The sequence below is a fragment of the Echeneis naucrates genome, chromosome 2 (assembly GCF_900963305.1).
Source record: "Echeneis naucrates chromosome 2, fEcheNa1.1, whole genome shotgun sequence".
Classification (NCBI taxonomy): domain Eukaryota; kingdom Metazoa; phylum Chordata; class Actinopteri; order Carangiformes; family Echeneidae; genus Echeneis; species Echeneis naucrates.
In genome coordinates, this window is record NC_042512.1 from 4,114,429 (window position 1) to 4,133,124 (window position 18,696).

An 18,696-nucleotide genomic window follows, 5' to 3' on the forward strand; every position below is an offset into this window, starting at 1 on the left:
GGGAAGTTTTCCTGTACTGGGGTGATTCAAAAGAATTTTGTGATCTCGTACTTCCTGCTCCCAACTTTAGATCATGCTGGGCTGTGCTGTGTTTTCCTTTGTGTTAAAGAACTGTTGTTGTTTTTTTTTTCATCAGTACTGTTTTGTTTTCTTTGTTTAGCTGTTTTAGCTGCAACACTTTGTTTTTTTTTTTTTTTTGGGCCAGGTCTTATTTCAAACCATACTTGATTATGATTAAAACACAGAGGTAAAAAAAAAAAAACACTAGAGCAACACAACAGCCTAACCACAAAAGCACCGATTAAAATAAAGACACAGTTACACAAACGCTTCAATGTTCAACCAGGTTCATTCATCCACAGAGCATCATATCAGCAGTCCACTCAACCTCTGGTGTCTTTGAGCCCCTTAAATATTTTCCTGAATGAGAACTCCATCATCACCACTGTAACAGATGTCGAAAGCAGCAGAAAGGTTGTGTCCTCTGCCCTAAAAGTAAATGATCCTCAGTGAACATAGAAGTCACCAGGATGACCCAGAATGACTGAGCAACATGTTTGTGTGTTTGATTTGTTTCACTTTTTGTGTTCTCCAGGTGGTCAATCAAATCAGTAATTCATTATGCAGCATGAAGCTGCAGACATGTTCAGTTAATTTTACCTGATTTAAACAAAAATCGTAAAAATATATAAGTGGTAGTAAATTTTTGACCTGAGAGTTTCCACCTCACAGTGTGGACTCTCCAGTTCAGACAGCAGCTTCACTCCTGAATCCTGCAGGTTGTTGTTACTCAGGTCCAGATCTCTCAGACTAGAGGACTGGGAGCTGAGGACTGAGGACAGAGCTTCACAGCTTCTCTCTGAGAGGTTACAGCTGCTCAATCTGAGGAGGAATTAACATAAAATGAAAAAAAAAAAGTGCACTCGGTATTACAGGAATATCACGTTAACTATTAATACAGTTATAAACTAACCTGAGTCCTTTCAGCTGACAGTGTGGACTCTTCAGTCCAGCAGACAGCAACTTCACTCCTGAATCCTGCAGGTTGTTGTTACTCAGGTCCAGATCTCTCAGACTAGAGGACTGGGAGCTGAGGACTGAGGACAGAGCTTCACAGTTTCTGTCTGAGAGGTTACAGCTGCTCAATCTGAAGAGGAATTAACATAAAGTGAAAAAAAAGTGCACTCGGTATTACAGGAACATCACGTTAAATATTAATACAGTTATAAACTAACCTGAGTACTTTCAACTGACAGTGTGGACTCTTCAGTCCAGCAGACAGCAGCTTCACTCCTGAATCCTGCAGGTTGTTGTTACTCAGGTCCAGATCTCTCAGACTAGAGGACTGGGAGCTGAGGACTGAGGACAGAGCTTCACAGTTTCTGTCTGAGAGGTTACAGCTGCTCAATCTGAGGAGGAATTAACATAAAATGAAAAAAAAAGTGCACTCGGTATTACAGGAATATCACGTTAAATATTAATACAGTTATGAACTAACCTGAGTACTTTCAACTGACAGTGTGGACTCTTCAGTCCAGCAGACAGCAGCTTCACTCCTGAATCCTGCAGGTTGTTGTTACTCAGGTCCAGATCTCTCAGACTAGAGGACTGGGAGCTGAGGACTGAGGACAGAGCTTCACAGCTTCTGTCTGAGAGATTACAGCCACTCAGTCTGAAGAAGAAGCAGCAAAACAAGAGAAAATGATTTCAAAAATGTGTTCTTGGTTTGAGCAAATAAAAAGATTTAGTTGATCTTGTTGGATTTATTTGCACATACAGAGCTTTGTTGGAGGCTTTGACCACTGGCAGCAGCCTCAGAAGAGCCTCCTCTGAAGCAGAGTATTTCTTCAGGTCAAACACGTCCAGATCTTTTTCTGATGACAGTAAGATGAAGACCAGAGCTGACCATTGAGCAGGAGACAGTTTATCTGTGGAGAGACGTCCTGATCTCAGGGACTGTTGGATCTCCTCCACCAGAGAACCATCATTCAGTTCATTCAGACAGTGAAACAGGTTGATACTTTTCTCTGGAGACAGATTCTTACTGATCTTTGTCTTGATGTACTGGACTGTTTTCTGATTGGTCTCTGAGCTACTTCCTGTCTGTGTCACCAGGCCTCGTAGGAGAGTTTGGTTGGTCTGCAGTGAAAGACCCAGAAGGAACCGGAGGAACAAGTCCAGGTGTCCATTTGGACTCTGTAAGGCCTCATCCACAGCACTCTGGTAGAGACATGTTGGTTTAGATCCAGTCCCTATGAATTTAAACCTTCGAGTTCTTGTTTGTTTTTCTGCCATCAGATTGACTCCAGAGTTGATGAAGGTCAGATGGACATGAAGAGCAGCCAGAAACTCCTGAACACTCAGATGGACGAAGCAGAAGACCTTGTCCTGGTACAGCCCTGTCTCCTCTTTGAAGATCTGTGTCAACACTCCTGAGTAAACTGATGCTGCTCTGATATCGATGCCACACTCTGTCAGGTCTGATTCATAGAAGATCAGGTTTCCTTTCTGCAGCTGCTCAAAAGCCAATTTTCCAAGAGACTTAATCATATTTCTGTTCTTTTTACTCCAGTGTGGATCTGAATAAGCTACTTCATCGTACTTGACATTCTTCACTTTGGACTGAACCACCAGGAAGTGGATGTACATCTCAGTCAGGGTCTTGGGCAGCTCTCCTCCCTCTCTGGTCTTCAACACCTCCTCCAGAACTGTAGCAGTGATCCAGCAGAAGACTGGGATGTGGCACATAATGTGGAGGCTTCGTGAGGTCTTGATGTGGGAGATGATCCTGCTGGCCTGCTTCTTTTGTCTGAACCGCTTCCTGAAGTACTCCTCCTTCTGGGGGTCATTGAACCCTCTCACCTCTGTCACCATGTCAACACACTGAGGAGGGATCTGATTGGCTGCTGCAGGTCGTGTGGTTATCCAGAGGCGAGCAGAGGGAAGCAGTTTCCCCCTGATGAGGTTTGTCAGCAGCACGTCCACTGAGGTGGACTCTGTAGGATCAGTCAGGACCTCAGTGTTGTGGAAGTCCAGAGGAAGTCGACACTCATCCAGACCATCAAACATGAACACAACCTGGAACTGATCAAAGCTGCAGATTCCTGCTTCTTTGGTTTCAGTGAAGAAGAGATGAAGAAGTTCCACCAAGCTGAACTTCTTCTCTTTCAGCACATTCAGCTCTCTGAAGGTGAAGGGGAATGTGAACTCTATGTCCTGGTTGGCTTTGTCTTCAGCCCAGTCCAGAGTGAACTTCTGTGTTAAGACGGTTTTCCCAATGCCAGCCACTCCCTTTGTCATCACTGTTCTGATTGGTTGGTCTCTTCCAGGTGGGGGTTTAAAGATGTCTTCTTGTCTGATGCTTGTTTCTGCTCTGTCCTGTTTCCTGGATGCTGTTTCAATCTGTCTGACCTCATGTTCCTCATTGACCTCTCCAGTCCCTCCCTCTGTGATGTAGAGCTCTGTGTAGATCTGATTCAGAAGGGTTGGCTTTCCTGCTTTAGAGATCCCCTCAAACACACACTGGAACTTCTTCTTCAGGCCAGATTTCAGTTTACGTTGACAAACTTGAACATGACTTTCTGAATGAACAAAAACAAATTAAATTAAAAAAATTCAAACTTCAAGATTGATGTTTACTTCTCTTAAGGAATAAGAATATCATCATATTTCTCTCTCCATCTCCTCAGACTTTAGTAAATGTCTAATTGATCCTTCATGTTAAATCCTCTTACTGCTCTGCAGACAGTCAGCCAGCTCCTCCTGCTTCATCCTCCTCAGGAAGTTCACTGTGATCTTCAGAAATGCCTCTCTGCTCCTCCTCTGCTCTTCATCCACCTCATCATCCTCATTCTTGATGAATTGTGGGTAATTTGGACTCAGACTCCTTTTGATTTTCTTCAGCTCGTTCTTCACAAAACAGACGATGTTCTCCTCCAGCAGCTGGAACACAATAACATCCTGTGTAAAGTTCACTCTCAGTATAAACTGATGGATCAAAGCATCAGATCATCAGTCAGCAGAGTTCAACTTTAGCTGCTGCTGTATCATCTGCTGCCACGTCTCTTTCCAGAGCTACACAGAAAGATTCAGACCTGCTGACTTCACTAAACTAACTTCACCTGTGTAACTTACTAAGTTACTAAGACTTTAGATTCTGACAACACAGAGATCCTGATCATCACATGAAGACCAAACTGATACAGCCCTTCAACACATCAACTTAGGAAGTGAAAATTCAGGGTATTAACTGTGACTGTGGCTGAAGATGGATCAGACCACCTGAACTAGTTCACTGATGAATTATTCCATCTTTAAACCCTGTAGAGACAGAGTCCATGGAGGTCCAGGACTGAATCTGATTAACTTTGGTCTTTGTTATTAAGTCGCAGCTGAAATTATCTAGAAAAAAAACTAAATATTGAACCTTACTTTCAGATTCACTGTAGATGAAGAAGAAGGAGCAGAAATGTTTTGTAAAAGTCTCCAACAGACCATATTCATACAGAACATATCTGTTGAGGCTGATGGATTATTGCTCTGTGGTGAACTACAACTCCCAGTCCTCTCCCACTCTCTCCCACCCCAAACCTGTTCAATCCCAATTCAACTCCTGTCTGTCACAGAGTAAAGCTCTACTGGTCTAAAGAGTGCAGCTTCAAACTCAAGTCTTTGTTGGTGTCTGTTGTAGTCACTGGATGAACATTTACACACCATAAATATGGAGTCCAGGTCTGTGTGATGATGTTTGTCAGACTGAACTCTGAGGAGAAAAGACACAAACACACAGTTTGTTCCAGGAGTTTTCTATGAACAGCAGAGAAACTGATAGACAAGCTTTGATACCTTTAATGAGTCAAACAACAACAAATGATCAGCTTTTACCTTTTTTCTTTGATAAAGTCATCCACAGACTGATCACTCTTCATGGAGACGCAGCTGGATACAGCAGACTGTTGTCCATCCTTAAAGTTAATAGGACGATTCATAGACCGATCACTCTTCATGGAGACGCAGCTGGATACAGCAGACTGTTGTCCTCCCTTAAAGTGAATTGGACGATCCAGAGACTGATCACTCTTCATGGACACACAGATCAGTTCAGGAGAATCCAGTCTTGACTTCTGGTTGCTAGAAGAAACAGAGTTGACATTAAAAGTATTAACCAAATAAATGGGCAGAAAATTATCAGTTTAAAATAAATCAGCCAAGTCCAGCTTTCACGAAAGTGAAGTATTTTGCATCGAGTGTTACTGACATGTGCAAGTCAACAATAATGATAATAAGAAGAAGACGAAGAAGAAGAAGAAATATCTCTCTACATGCAGGCGGCACAGCAGCATTATGGTTAGTGCTGTTACCTCACAACAGCCATGTCTGTATGTCTGAGTGTGACAGATTGTTTGTCTCTGTCTGTCTCTGTGTGTTGGCCCTGTGATGGACTGGTGAATATGACTGAACGAATCTCCACATCCTGGTTGAGTTCCAATGGAGACAAGGACAAACTAAACAGCAACAGTAAAAGTGATCTGAGTGCTGAGCTCTGACAGATGGACAGTTAGAGATCCTCATCTCACCTCTGAGCTTTGGTCTGACTCTCATGTTCCCCACACAGAGTGGGTTTAGATGTGAATGATCAGATTTTACCTTTTTTCTTTGATAAAGTCATCCATAGACTGATCACTCTTCATGGGCACACTTCTGGATACAGCAGACTGTTGTCCATCCTTAAAGAGAATAGGATGATCCATAGACCAATCACTCTTCATGGACACACAGCTCAGTTCAGGTGAATCTGGTCTTGACTTCTGGTTGCTAGACAAAACCAAAATTTTAATTAAAATAAATAACAAACAAGACACAGCATAACATGATCTGTTTAAATTAAAATAATATAGTCCAGCTTTCATTTGTATTACCACAAGTCACCAAGAATATTTTATTGTGTGATTTATTTTTCATCTTAATTTATGTATTTTCTATATTGGCAAAAAACAAAACCAGCAGCAGTGAAGGTTCAGGAGTAAAAACTCTAAGTGTCAGTGAGAGTGAATAATGATGGAGCAGTGATCTGAGTGCTGAGCTCTGACAGATGGACAGTTAGAGATCCTCATCTCACCTCTGAGCTTTGGTCTGACTCTCATGTTCCCCACACAGAGTGGTTTTAGAGGGAGGGGCTCCCTCCTCTCTGTCCTCACACTGATTCATAGCTGAGCCTCCACCTTCACACAAACACAACAAAAAGCTTCATTACAACAGGATTTATATCACAGGACACAATCAGCATTACTGTCACTAATACGTCATTAACTTAAGACTTTTACTCACAACAACAAACTGTTTGACTTTTCTCTCTCTGTGTTGATTTCAGTCAGATTGTGTTATAAACAGAGAACATTCCTGATTCATGTTAATACCAATCTTCAATGTTATACATTGGCATTAACACTAAATTTCAAACAAACTCAGATCACCATTTACTTAATTATTGAACCTTGACACAGTTATGATCACCATAGCTTGGCACATTTCGAGGTCTACAATTTTAATGATGTATATATAATGATTATATAATGATTAATTATATATATATATATATATATATATATATATATATTTATATATATATATAAATATATAATATATATATATATATATATATATATATATATATATATATATATATATAAATATATAATATATATATATATATATATATATATATATATATATATATATATATATATATTTATATATATAAAAAATAACAGTTACAACTAAACCAGTCTGATCTGTCAGTGATCGGCAAGTTTCAGAGAAATGTATCTCAGGTCTGATGGTGCTTCTTCTCTCTGTCCACTAGATGACTGACTGTAGGATGTGTTGCTGTGATTTAATTCATGTCACGTTATTGGGCAAACAACTTGACAATTTATAGATTTCCGTTTTGCCTCAAATGATTCACAACAATTAAAACAAGGAGTGCTGCTTTAAACCTTCAATGGCTTCACTGTGTCTGAAAGATACTCAAAATGTACAATCAACAGTCAGCAGTGAACAAATCATTCAGAGCCAACAACAACAATATAATTCTGAGTTTAACCAACAGATGGAGCCATCAGAAATCTGGATTTTTCCAGATTTTTCCATCATTTCAATATTGAATTCTAATTTCTGCTATTCACAAAGGTTTGTAACTGTCAAAGAGGACAATATCATATAATAAAGAGGAAAATGATGCAAAAACAAGACAAAACATAAATGTGCAGTCGCAAGTGTTTCTTAGTTTTTTGTCTTTTGTGTGTTTTTTTTTTGTTTGCTTCAACTTTAAACCAACATCTCTTTTCATCATCACCTTCTTCTCTACTGTCTCCAGTTTGAAAAACTCTCAACTTCCATGTCTTTTAGTTTTGTTATTAAAAAGCAACAGAACTGAATCAATTTTTTCAGGAGACACAGACCTTGAATATTGCATGTTTTCAATCAGTCTTCTCATGGATTAAAGTGATAAACAATAAAAAATATCTTCCTCAGGAAACAAACATGATGTGATGAAGTTCTACTATCTGTCCACTAGATGGTGATAAACAATGTGGGAACATTTCACACTAAATCAGTCACAGTGTGGAGAAATCAAACTGTTTGTGCTGAACAAACTGGTCATATTAAAGTGCTGCCTTTGTTTCTTATTGTTTCTAAATGTATTGGAAGACAAATGAACCGAGGAAACTGAAGTCAAACTGAGTTCAGAGGCCTCTTAGAGAGCTGACCAGTTCTGAGGAACCTCCATCAATAAACTCAGATTATAATCAAACTGCTGCCAAAAGTAACATAAAAATCTAAATCAACAAGTACAATGTGATCACAGTGATCCTGCTGATCAGAAATATACAGATTCTCACCTGCTGAACTCACTTCAGGTTGATTTACACACATTCCAGCTTTGTGTGTTCAGAAAATATGTAGCTGCTCGTTACTCATTACTCAACTAATTTTCTGAGAAACAAACAGGATGTGATGAAATTCTATTATCTGTCCACTAGATGGTGAAACCAACACACCCTCAACTGCCTGGTTTGCATTAAGTTTAGCATTTTCCTTTCGGAAAAATTTTATTATAGAATAAGTACGCAAATTAGAAGAAGCTCAATTTTACTGAAGAGGAAACAATGATTGATCAAACTGACAAAAGAAAACACTCATTTTTTGAAAGCCCAAGTTCTGACCTAAATGAAACAAGGTGAATGGCAGAAAGTAACTTTAGAAGAGAACACTGTTAGTCCTGAGAGACAGATTGTTGGGGAAATAAAAAAGAAGCAGTCTGATTGAGAGCTGCTGCCTATAAATTCATTACTGCTCACAACATTCGTGTGCGATGCTGCTGGAGGAGGAGAGGGGACCCTGCTGCTCTCTACACTGATGATCTATCCCAATCACACAGAATAATAATCTGACTGATGTAGATCATGCATGTTTCTGTTTATTTGTATAAAGATCCTTATCATCATTATAATTATTAAAGTGTACAGTGACATTTACTCAAGATAGAATTATATTCATTCTTATTAGAAAAAAATATATTCTATCACTTTTTTTGCCATGTTCTTCAACTCTTCAACAGCCCATCTCAGTTAGTTACTCTTCTCTATATATCTGACAAGGTCGCTGGTTGAAAATGATCATCATGGTCTCAGATATGAGCATCAAACTGTCAGTTTTCAAATAAAATTTGTAAATAATAATTCCTAAGTAATAGGTTTTCAAAAGTTGTTGATCAAAACACTTAGCAGCTCTGAACTTTCTGTATCAGGTAGATCCTTCATCCTTTGATACTATCAGACATTACGGTCTGTTCTCAGCTCAGCTGGAGTTTTTCTCTGTTCGTCAAAGTGAACTCTGACCTCCATGTCTCAGTGTCTCAGTGTTACAGAAGTCCACTGTGAGTCTTCGTCCCTCCACAGTCCACAGGGACAAACTGACAGTGAAATAATAATAATGTTAACACTCACCGGCCTCAGCCTTCAGTTTCCCTGCTTCTGCTCCGACAGCTTCAAAATGGAGGCTGAACTCTGAACACTTTCACATTCAGCTGCTGCGGTTACAGGAGGTATATAGCCCTGTGTGTGTGGGTGTGTGTGTTCTCTCTGTTGTGTGCTTGCATCCTGTGTTGTTAGTGTAACTGTGACATATTTAAATTTCCCTCCTTCATTTTTAAACATGTAACAGCTAAAGTGACCAGACGTCCCAAAAAAAATCGGGACAGTCTCGAAATTAAAGCAGTTGTCCTAAATCCCGAATCCTGCCCTGATTGTCCCAAAAATGACACTAGAGTAGAGTCTGGAGTTATTTCCTGATAAAACATTAAAAACTGATCTGATGGTTGAGTCCTCCTGCAGCCAGCTCCCTCCGATGATGAAAAGAGCGGAAGTCGCAGCCGCGAGAAGGAGTGATGAGACGTTGCAGTGCAGTCAGACAGTGTTGGAAAAGTTCCCTTTCTACATTAACTAGCTAATAGTTCAGTTTACAAATTTTAAAATGAACTAGTTCAGACCATGGTTTATGAAAGTTTGCATTAAATTATGTACACAGTGTGTGAGTGAGCGGTCACTGTTCTGCTGTTTTTCTGACATGTCCCGAATTTTACCCATTCTGAATTGGTCACGCTAGCCCAGGGACATTTCTGTCTTTGTGCGCATGCGCTCATCCATTTGAAGCGAACGTGAAAGAGTGTGTCTGCATCTGTGTCGCGCGGGAGATCAATGAAAGACAGGAAATGCCTTTGATCTCCAGTGACGTCACACAGTCTCGTTGTGGAGTTATTAGTTGTTGATGTTGTTCTGTAAAAATCTGCATCAGTGAAACATTCATTCATACACGAGGACATCACGTATAATGTTGGAACAGAAAATATTATTTTTTTCTGTGTGTGCTCCTGAGAAAGAGGCTCATGTGCTGGTTGAAGTGAATCAGCACAGCTTCTGTCAGGAACATCTGTTTGTTGCTGACAACATCTGGATTACAGATGACACATCAGACTGATATTATCTGTGTCATGGTGTTCAGAGATTTCAGCAGCTCACATCCAACACACAGACAGGCCAAAGCACCTGCTGGCCTTCGTGGCTAAGCAACAGAGTTCCATCACTCATGAACAAGACCTGAGATACTTGAACTCCTTCACTTGGGACAAGGACTCATTCCCCACCTGCAGCAGAAACCACCATACTTTCTGTTAACAGAAGAATGCACTGAGCGATTGTGCCACAGAGACATGATGAGCAGAGTGAAGCACTGCTGGGTGAATGCAGGATGTCCTGTTTCCAAGCTAGACACTTTAAGCAGATAAGCATCAGTACTGACAGTTTCTCTGCAGTCTGTCTCTGAAACCACGTCTGTGTGGGTGAACACTTCACTGCCATGTTCATCATATAGCGCAACAACATCACACCACTACATAAGCAACAGAGTTCCATCACTCATGAACAAGACCTGAGATACTTTCCTTTTCCCTTTTTCCTTTAATTTTCCTGATATAGTTTCCTCCTGAGAACCATGGCCTCAGATTTAGAGGTGCTGATCCTCGTCCCTGCTGCTTCATACTCAGCTGTGAACCGATCCAATGAGTGCTGTAGATCACTATCATATCAGTGAATCAGTCAAAGTGCCTCCCTGGGTGGGCTAGAACCACCATACTTTCAGTTAACAGCCGAACGTGCTGAGCGATTGTGTCACAGAGACATGATGAGCAGAGTGAATGCAGGATGTCCTGTTTACAAGACAGACACTTTAAGCAGCTCAGCATCAGTACTGCCAGTTTCTCTGCAGTCTGTCTCGGTCAACACATGTGCTCCACACAGTTGTGTGTCACTTCCTCAAAGGTTTGAAGTGATGTGTGAGTCTGAAGAGCTGCTGCCTTTGATACATCACCTGATGATGTCACAATACTCACAGAATTAAACTCGTCCTAGAAGCTGCTTTGAAAAATTTCCAAAATCACGTGATTCAGATGTAAACACAAAGGCTGACCCACTGTCACCATTCAGAACAGCTGAGAAGCTTATTGATCATTTAAGACCAACTTTGTACAGTAATATTCATATAAAATGAGAATAAATGGCAAAATAAAATAAAATATATGAATCCATACAAAAAATAAATAAATAAAAAACATGTCAAAGTTAAAACAACAGCAGAACAGCAGCTGGTTCAGTTCAGGATATGTTCAGGTAACAGTCACAAGTCCATTCACCATGACAGTCCTGCATCTGTTAACCAAAAGGCTCCAAAGCCCACCCAGGGACCTGCTGTGTTTAGTTCACTTGTTGCTGTATCTCCAACAAAGAGCTAAGGACTTGTAGAGAATGTGTGTCGATCCCACTACCTCTCACATGTTACGCGAGCGCTCTACAATTCGAGCTAATTCCCCTGGGCTAGCATGCTAGCATGTTGTATTTAACACATTGTAGCTAAGCTTTGTGAAAAGGCCCCTTGAACAACCTCTGAGTTCACCATCAACAGGTCTCAAAGATCTGCTTTTTAGTTTCCAGGACACAGAGGAAGAGGATGTCTCCACATGCACACTTCATTCTTCGTGTTTTCACTTATTGTTAAATAAAAAAAATACAATTTCATTCATCCATGTGTAATTAGTTGTTATGTAATATATATTTTCTGTGTGGCTTAGTCTTAAAATTATAATGGTTGTGTGGTCAACTACTGCCTGAAATTTGCTGAAAAATTTGCCCATCAAAGTCGACCAAAACAACTTTGTCCCCAAACACACTTTACAACAGTAGAGAAAAGAAAAGCAGCTTCTGTCAGAAGAGGGATTTGAAACTACACCTCCAGGAGAGACTGCAATGTGAACACAGCACCTTAGACCGCTCGGCCATCCTGACTCTAAAAAAACTAGCTGAAAAATTAGCACATCAAAGTGACTACACAATATGTACACCATGTAGCAGCCACCTGTGTGAAAACAGCAGCTGGTCTTTGCTGCTCATTCATGCTAAGCATGGCCTCTACCACTGAACTACATCCCCTGCTCGATGTGTTGGCTTTGGCTGACCACACATACTGCGACAGGTAAAACACCAATCTGTCTAATGACGCCTCCTGGATGAGAGGTCAAATGTCTTCAGAAATGTAGAACCAAGTCTGGTTGCCTTAGACATATTATAACGGGATGACTGAAAACCCTGATAGACTCCAACACACTGTGACTTTGTGAAACAACCAGTGGAGCCCCCTGGTGGTCAGTAGAAGTGCAGCCCCTCTGAGCTGGTGGCAGACCAAGGCTTCAGTCTGCACACATCTTCCACATGTGATGGCACACACACTGTGTATTGTGGCAACATCCGTCCCCTCAGAGAGAATCTGCTCTTTAACCCTCCTGTCGTTTTCACCCCCCGCCCCTTACTTTAGTGTTCCTGCTCAGTTTTAACTGCTCTTAAATTAACAAAAAAACCATCAATCACCACCAAATTTTTGTTTAACACTCTTTAGCTGTTAAAATTGTCTAATAATAATAATAAAAAAAGAAATAGAAAACCAGAGACCAAACTCCTCAACATGAAGTTGTGTGTGTGTGTGTGTGTGTGTGTGTGTTTGTGTGTATGTGAATTCATGCACGAGTGGCATTTGACACTCTGGTCAGAGTGGGCCTTACAAACATAGACATCACATTTGCAGCATCTCAGGCTTGTTTTGTTGTCTCTTTTCAGACCCAGGTAGGTTTGGAGGTCTACCAGGTCCAATTCTCTCCAGATGTCCACTCCCCTCCAGGTCTGTCATCTCCATCTCCATCTATTGTGTGTCCCACATTGTGTCCCACAGTGTACATGACATCTGCGCAGCAATACTTCCACCTGCTGGAGATTCAGTGTTACTACAGCTGTAAAAACAAATCTGAACATGAACTCCACATTACTGATGTTTGAATATTGGAAGTATAAAGCACAGAACGAATCACATTAAGAATGCAGAAGATGTTACATGAGTTTATGTCAACAACCTTAAACTTCAATAAAGAGGTACTGCTGGGATTTGAACCCAGGATCTCCTGTTTACTAGACAGGCGCTTTGACCAACTAAGCCACAGCACCACTCTTAAAATGCTTAAAATATTTCAACATAAGTAGCTGACTTACCAAATTTTGTCTCCTGTGAAAAGCAGTCAATCAACAAATTTCCTTCTCCCAAACCCAGCATGAGCCACAAAATTACTACTGCGCATGCTTCACTTGTCAATATCCTGCTCGATCCGGCTTGTGGAAGACTCATGGTTTCATTGTGCATAACGTCTTCATGGTGTCACCTATCACTGCTGTGGAGTCTATGATGTGAACCACTAAAGGGAAGAAGCTTCATCACCTGAACAGGGACTTGAACCCTGGACCCTCAGATTAAAAGTCAGATGCTCTACCAACTGAGCTTGTTGAACCAGCCAGGGTACCTGACCTGATACTGCAGGTCATCCCTCTCTCTCTCCCTGTTATTCTTCATATTTGATCATAAAATCTTTAAGGTCATAATGTATTGACAGTCAGTAATCAGTACTGTTATTGTGTATGGAGCTCTGACTGTTGCCAAAAGTGCAGGTGACCTAAATTCAGCAGTACAGGCAGCATTATCAACGGGCTCATCTCATCCGAAAGGTTTCATCAGACAGATCGCTGTTTTCGCTATCGCAGGAGCTCAGAAGCTATCTGTTTAGCTAAAGCTGCTAAAACTGCTAAAGCTGCCACACCATGCAGGGAATGTAGCTCAGTGGTAGAATGTGTGCTTTCCATGTATGAGTCCTTTGGTGCAATCCCCAGCATTGCTAAACAAGCACAGGAAGTACTTGTTTTGTCTAACATGCTGATATTTCAACTGGCACGCTGACTGGTTGTGTGTCCAAAAGGCTTCAAAGACATCTTTCTACCATTCTGTCCTCCAAACCTTTGGACACAGCATCAAGGTTTCTCATAATGTGACATTGGTGTCATTACCATTCTGAAGTGTCCAAGGTGCCGGATTAAGGCTCCACCCTTTTAGGAGGCGTGGGTTTGAATCCCACCACTGCCAGTTGCCTCCATTCCTCTGGATCCTGCATACAACATCAGTTGAGTGTGACGACTGAGTTCTCAGTTTAACACATGATGGATTCTAGGTCTCCCACATGAATACCTTTTATACCATGCATTGCTTCTTAATGCTGAAATGAGGGATAAAAAGCTATGTAGGAAATGTCAAGGTGCCAAAGGTGCCACAGTTTCTACTAACAGTTAATTTAAAAAATTTAAATCAGTCAAAAATTATGATGATCTGCTATTTTAAATAGATTTCTTGGGATCAGCTGCAACAACACAACCCTGATCCTTAATCACTGCAGTTAACAGTCCTCTCACCATATGCTAACAGTCCTCATGAATTTAAGAGGATCGTTGTCTGATCATTCTGTTCTTCAAACTGTTACCAAGACCACAGAAACTTCCTGCTGAAGGAGGACAACACATTTATTCAACAGACTGCTTGAAAAAAGTTTCGAGAAGGTTTTCAGAAAGTCTCAATTTATTATCCAACCTGAGTGTTGACTTGAGTTTTGAATTCAGGAAGTGCTGCTTGTTGGGGCAGCACCAACCATTTGGTAGAAAAGAAGTTTTGGTTGAAATAAAAACAACAACAAAGATGGCCATTTTGAAAAGAATTGTTCAGATCAGCTGCAGCAACACCAATCACTGCAGTTAACAGTCCTCTCACCATATGCTAACGGACCTCATGAATTTCAGGAAAGGATCGTTGTCTGTTCCTGATGGACTAAATGTGTTCATTACAAACCATTACCAAGACCATTGAAACCGCCCAAACTAAGCAGACAGGGAGCTGTGGGAGTGGTTTCATTCAGGTATAAGATAAATTCAGGTAAAAGCCTGAAAGGGAGTCCATTGGAACTGCAACACAACTGGGAAGTGGCTGCAAAGACTCTTTGGAGGAGATCATGTGAGGTAAAAATGAGAGGTTAATGTGACTTCTGTTCTCTTTGCTCTCTTTTTCCCCTTTCAGTGTTAATTTACAAAAACAGCATTCATTCTTGGAGCCATGTTTTCTTCAGATCTAACTTGGATCACTCCAATCAGAGACACTGATGAATTCTTGTGCATAAGTGCTTCTCTTTGGGGTTGTCCTGGTTTGAAATTCGACAAAACATTGCTAAATTGATTCATTTTGATCAGTTAAATTCAAGTCAAATTTGTCATCAGCATTTCCCCAACTGAAGCACAGACTTGTGTTCTGAGAGCAGTAAGTGCTATTAGTTGGGGTAATGCTGGTGATTTCAGAAGTTTTCCTTCCTTTACCCATTTCCCATTAGATTCTTAGAATCTAACTCAGATCACCTCAATCAGAAACACTGATGAATTATTTGTGCACAAGTGCTTCTCTTTGGGGTTGTCCTGGTTAGAGTTTCAACAAAATGATGAAGATTCCCATTTTGAACAGATTTCTTCCCTAATCACTAATCACCAGAGTTAGGTAAGAATTAAAGCTTAATGTGAATTTCTGCATGAATGTTTCTATTTGCTCTCTTTTTCCCCTTTCATTGTTAAATGGCAAAAACAACAATAAGTGTTGGAGCCATGTTTTCTTCAGATCTAACTCGGATCACTCCAATCAGAGACACTGATGAAGTTTTGTGCATAAGTGCTTCTCTTTGGGGTTGTCCTGGATGGAAATTGGTTAAAAACATGAGGAATGCCATCCATTCTTCAATCACCAGGACAGCAGGAATTACCAGTGATGTGGGGTGAGGGTTAAGTTAAGGTCTTCTTAGAATACAATACTGATCATTTCAATTACACAGACGACTTCCTTTTGTACAAATGCTTTTCTATGTGGTTGTCCTGGATGGTATTAAAAGCAGTTTTTATAGATTTCTTCAGATCAGCTGAATGAGTGAATTTGTCCTCAACATTTCCCCAACTGAAGCACAGACTTGTGTTCTGAGAGCAGTAAGTGCTATTTGTTGGGGTAGTGTTGGTGATTTCAGAAGTCAATCACAAGTTTTATCAGTTTTTGGGGCGTGGGGGTTAACAACATCTGAATTAGTTTGAAAGTCACAAATGTTACCTTAACTTGAGCACTGACTTGACTGTTGAATTCAGGAAGTGCTACTTGTTGGGGCAGTGCTGACTGACAAAGACAGCAGCAGGTTTGGTGGGAGCCATGACTCCCAACACAAATGCAGATATCTAGAGACTAAGTCTTGGTTGGAATATAAAAAAAAGCGTTGTCATCAACATTTCCTGAATTGAAACACGGACGTATGGACATAAAGCAGTAAATGCTGTTTGTTGGTGCTGTGTCATGCTAATGGTACAAACTTTGAGTCATGAAGAGTCATGAAGAGTCATGACAGTCCATCAAATTGCAGAGCACCCACATGTTGCAGCCTACACGTGTCATTGATTTTCTAAAGACACAAACAGGGAGCTGATTAGTTTCTTTGGTCTTTATTGATACTGTGCTTCCAGATCTGGGGGATGGTAGTAGAACTAACCCTTCCTTACACGTGTTAGGCAAATGTGAAAACCATTAAATGACCTGTAGCACTGTAGCACATTGCACAGCACAGCTGTAAACTGAAAATGTCACACGGCATTCTCACACGACATGTTGATGTTAGCACAGTTTTGCTGTCCTTTTCCTCTACATTGGTTTCACCAGAAACATCAATGTGTCCCAGTGGCCTAATGGATAAGGCACTGGCCTCCTAAGCCAGGGATTGTGGGTTTGAGTCCCATCTGGGGTGGTTTACAGCAGAGTGGCGCAGCGGAAGCGTGCTGGGCCCATAACCCAGAGGTCGATGGATCGAAACCATCCTCTGCTAACAGCCTTTTAGCAACAGCTAGCTGTTCACGATCCAATGTGAATGTGTACAGCTGAACACAGAAGACGAGAGATGTGAACCCACACACAGGATACAGTAGATTAGCAGTCCATCACCTTAAACACTCTGCCACCTCAGCATGCAGCGACCTGGACTGTGTGTGAATAGACGGATAGTTAACTGCTCACATTAATGTATCTATCAGCAATGAAGGAGAGAGTCGTCGGCCACCTCGTCATGTTTGTTGTCAATTTGTTGTCTGAATGTTAGACTGAGCAGCGGTTCTGCTTTGAGTGGCCTTTTGTTTTGATGAACGTCTACCACTGATCTAACTCCTGTTTGGACCTTTACCTCACCACAGAGGCTCTGAGCTGCTGCAGCAGGTGAAAAGAGAAACTGTCTGATGAATCCTTCTCTCTGCTCTGAGTTGGAAGGTGAGCTTCTATTTTGGGTGTTATTCTGAATCACTATCACACTGAATCTGATGGCAGAGGTTCCACTGAGATTTGAACTCAGATGACTGGATTCAAAGTCCACAGTGCTAACCATAAGATCAAAGAACACAGATGGGAAATGACCTTCTGACAGATTTAGAAACATTTGAAATGAATTGGCCAACGCACATCACAGGAGTACATCCAGCAGTGGGAAGGTTCAGGATCTCTGTCAGACACAAAGGGAGCTAATGTGACAAAAGAAGCCACAAAACACAACAAGAGCTCACAAAGCTTTTTAACTGCATCAATAACACAGAGAACAGTCAGACAGCCAACTCTGCAGGACAACCACAAGAAATGAAATAAGAGCAGCAGAAAAACCACCAATGGCTGATTATTGATCTCTGATCCACTAGGATGGTATGAAGTGGACGGTCAGAGTATTTTAGGATGCTCTCTGCCTTCCTCTGTGTGGATCACCATGCAAAATTTTTACAAATTGCTGTTTTAAGGGGACATTTTACTTCTAAATACCTCCTGATAGCCAGCAGCAGCTTCACTTGGTCTTCACTCACACTTCTAGAAACTTCCTATCCAGGCAGGGAAGGTTTCAGCTATTATCTATACAACACTGAAGCACTGCTGGGATTTTTGTATTGTGTTAATGTAGGACTCTTCATCTAACTGTGTCTGTAGGTTGGACAGTACATAAGTCACAGCACCGATTCAGAGAGGTTTGTCCCTTCGATAGCTCAGTTGGTAGAGCGGAGGACTGTAGTGGTTCATCATTGAAATCCTTAGGTCGCTGGTTCAAATCTGGCTTGAAGGAGATCAGTTTTTTTCATCGGCCTCATCCAGCACAGTGATGAGTCTGCCTACAGACAGCAGGTGGACAGACCGGTCGTCTGGTGTGGTCAGAACCACCTGGAGCTAAATCTGAAGACTGTGGTTTTCAGGACACTTGTTATTTTAATCAAATTATGTACTAGACCGTAACTTCATTGTGAAGTTTTGACGTGAGTTAAAAAAAGAGGCCAAAACATGAGAGAACTTCTTCTCTGTTTTTCCACAGAGGAAGTGAAGTCACACACCACATGATGTTTCTCTTTCCTGCTCCTCGTTAATGTAGTGGACAGTATCTCTGCCTGTCACACAGAAGACTTCAAACCTTCAAACTACTGATGCACCGATATGAAATTTTTTATGATATGTTGTTTTTTATCAATATCTGTTAAAAGCATTTTCCCTGACCGGGAATCGAACCCGGGCCGCGGCGGTGAGAGCGCCGAATCCTAGCCACTAGACCATCAGGGAGTGTGTGGCCACTAAATGTTGACTGAGTGACTAAGCAGGATAATATGGAGCAGTAATTTCAGTAATTTCCAACACCGT

At 41.1% G+C, this 18,696-nt stretch overlaps 5 non-coding genes across 5 annotated transcripts; 3 read left to right on the plus strand and 2 right to left on the minus strand.

Moving 5' to 3' along the window:
• Positions 1–13,029: 13,029 nt before the first annotated feature.
• Positions 13,030–13,103, minus strand: trnat-agu (transfer RNA threonine (anticodon AGU)). Its single transcript has one exon. It is a non-coding gene; the product is annotated as a tRNA-Thr (tRNA).
• A 3,613-nt stretch (positions 13,104–16,716) lies between these two features.
• trnar-ccu (transfer RNA arginine (anticodon CCU)) lies at positions 16,717–16,789 on the plus strand. The gene has a single exon. It is a non-coding gene; the product is annotated as a tRNA-Arg (tRNA).
• A 6-nt stretch (positions 16,790–16,795) lies between these two features.
• Positions 16,796–16,867, plus strand: trnam-cau (transfer RNA methionine (anticodon CAU)). The gene has a single exon. It is a non-coding gene; the product is annotated as a tRNA-Met (tRNA).
• A 1,178-nt stretch (positions 16,868–18,045) lies between these two features.
• On the plus strand, positions 18,046–18,133 carry trnay-gua (transfer RNA tyrosine (anticodon GUA)). Its single transcript is given in 2 exon segments — positions 18,046–18,082; positions 18,098–18,133. It is a non-coding gene; the product is annotated as a tRNA-Tyr (tRNA).
• Positions 18,134–18,546: 413 nt separating this feature from the next.
• On the minus strand, positions 18,547–18,618 carry trnae-cuc (transfer RNA glutamic acid (anticodon CUC)). Its single transcript has one exon. It is a non-coding gene; the product is annotated as a tRNA-Glu (tRNA).
• Between the last annotated feature and the right edge of the window lie 78 nt (positions 18,619–18,696).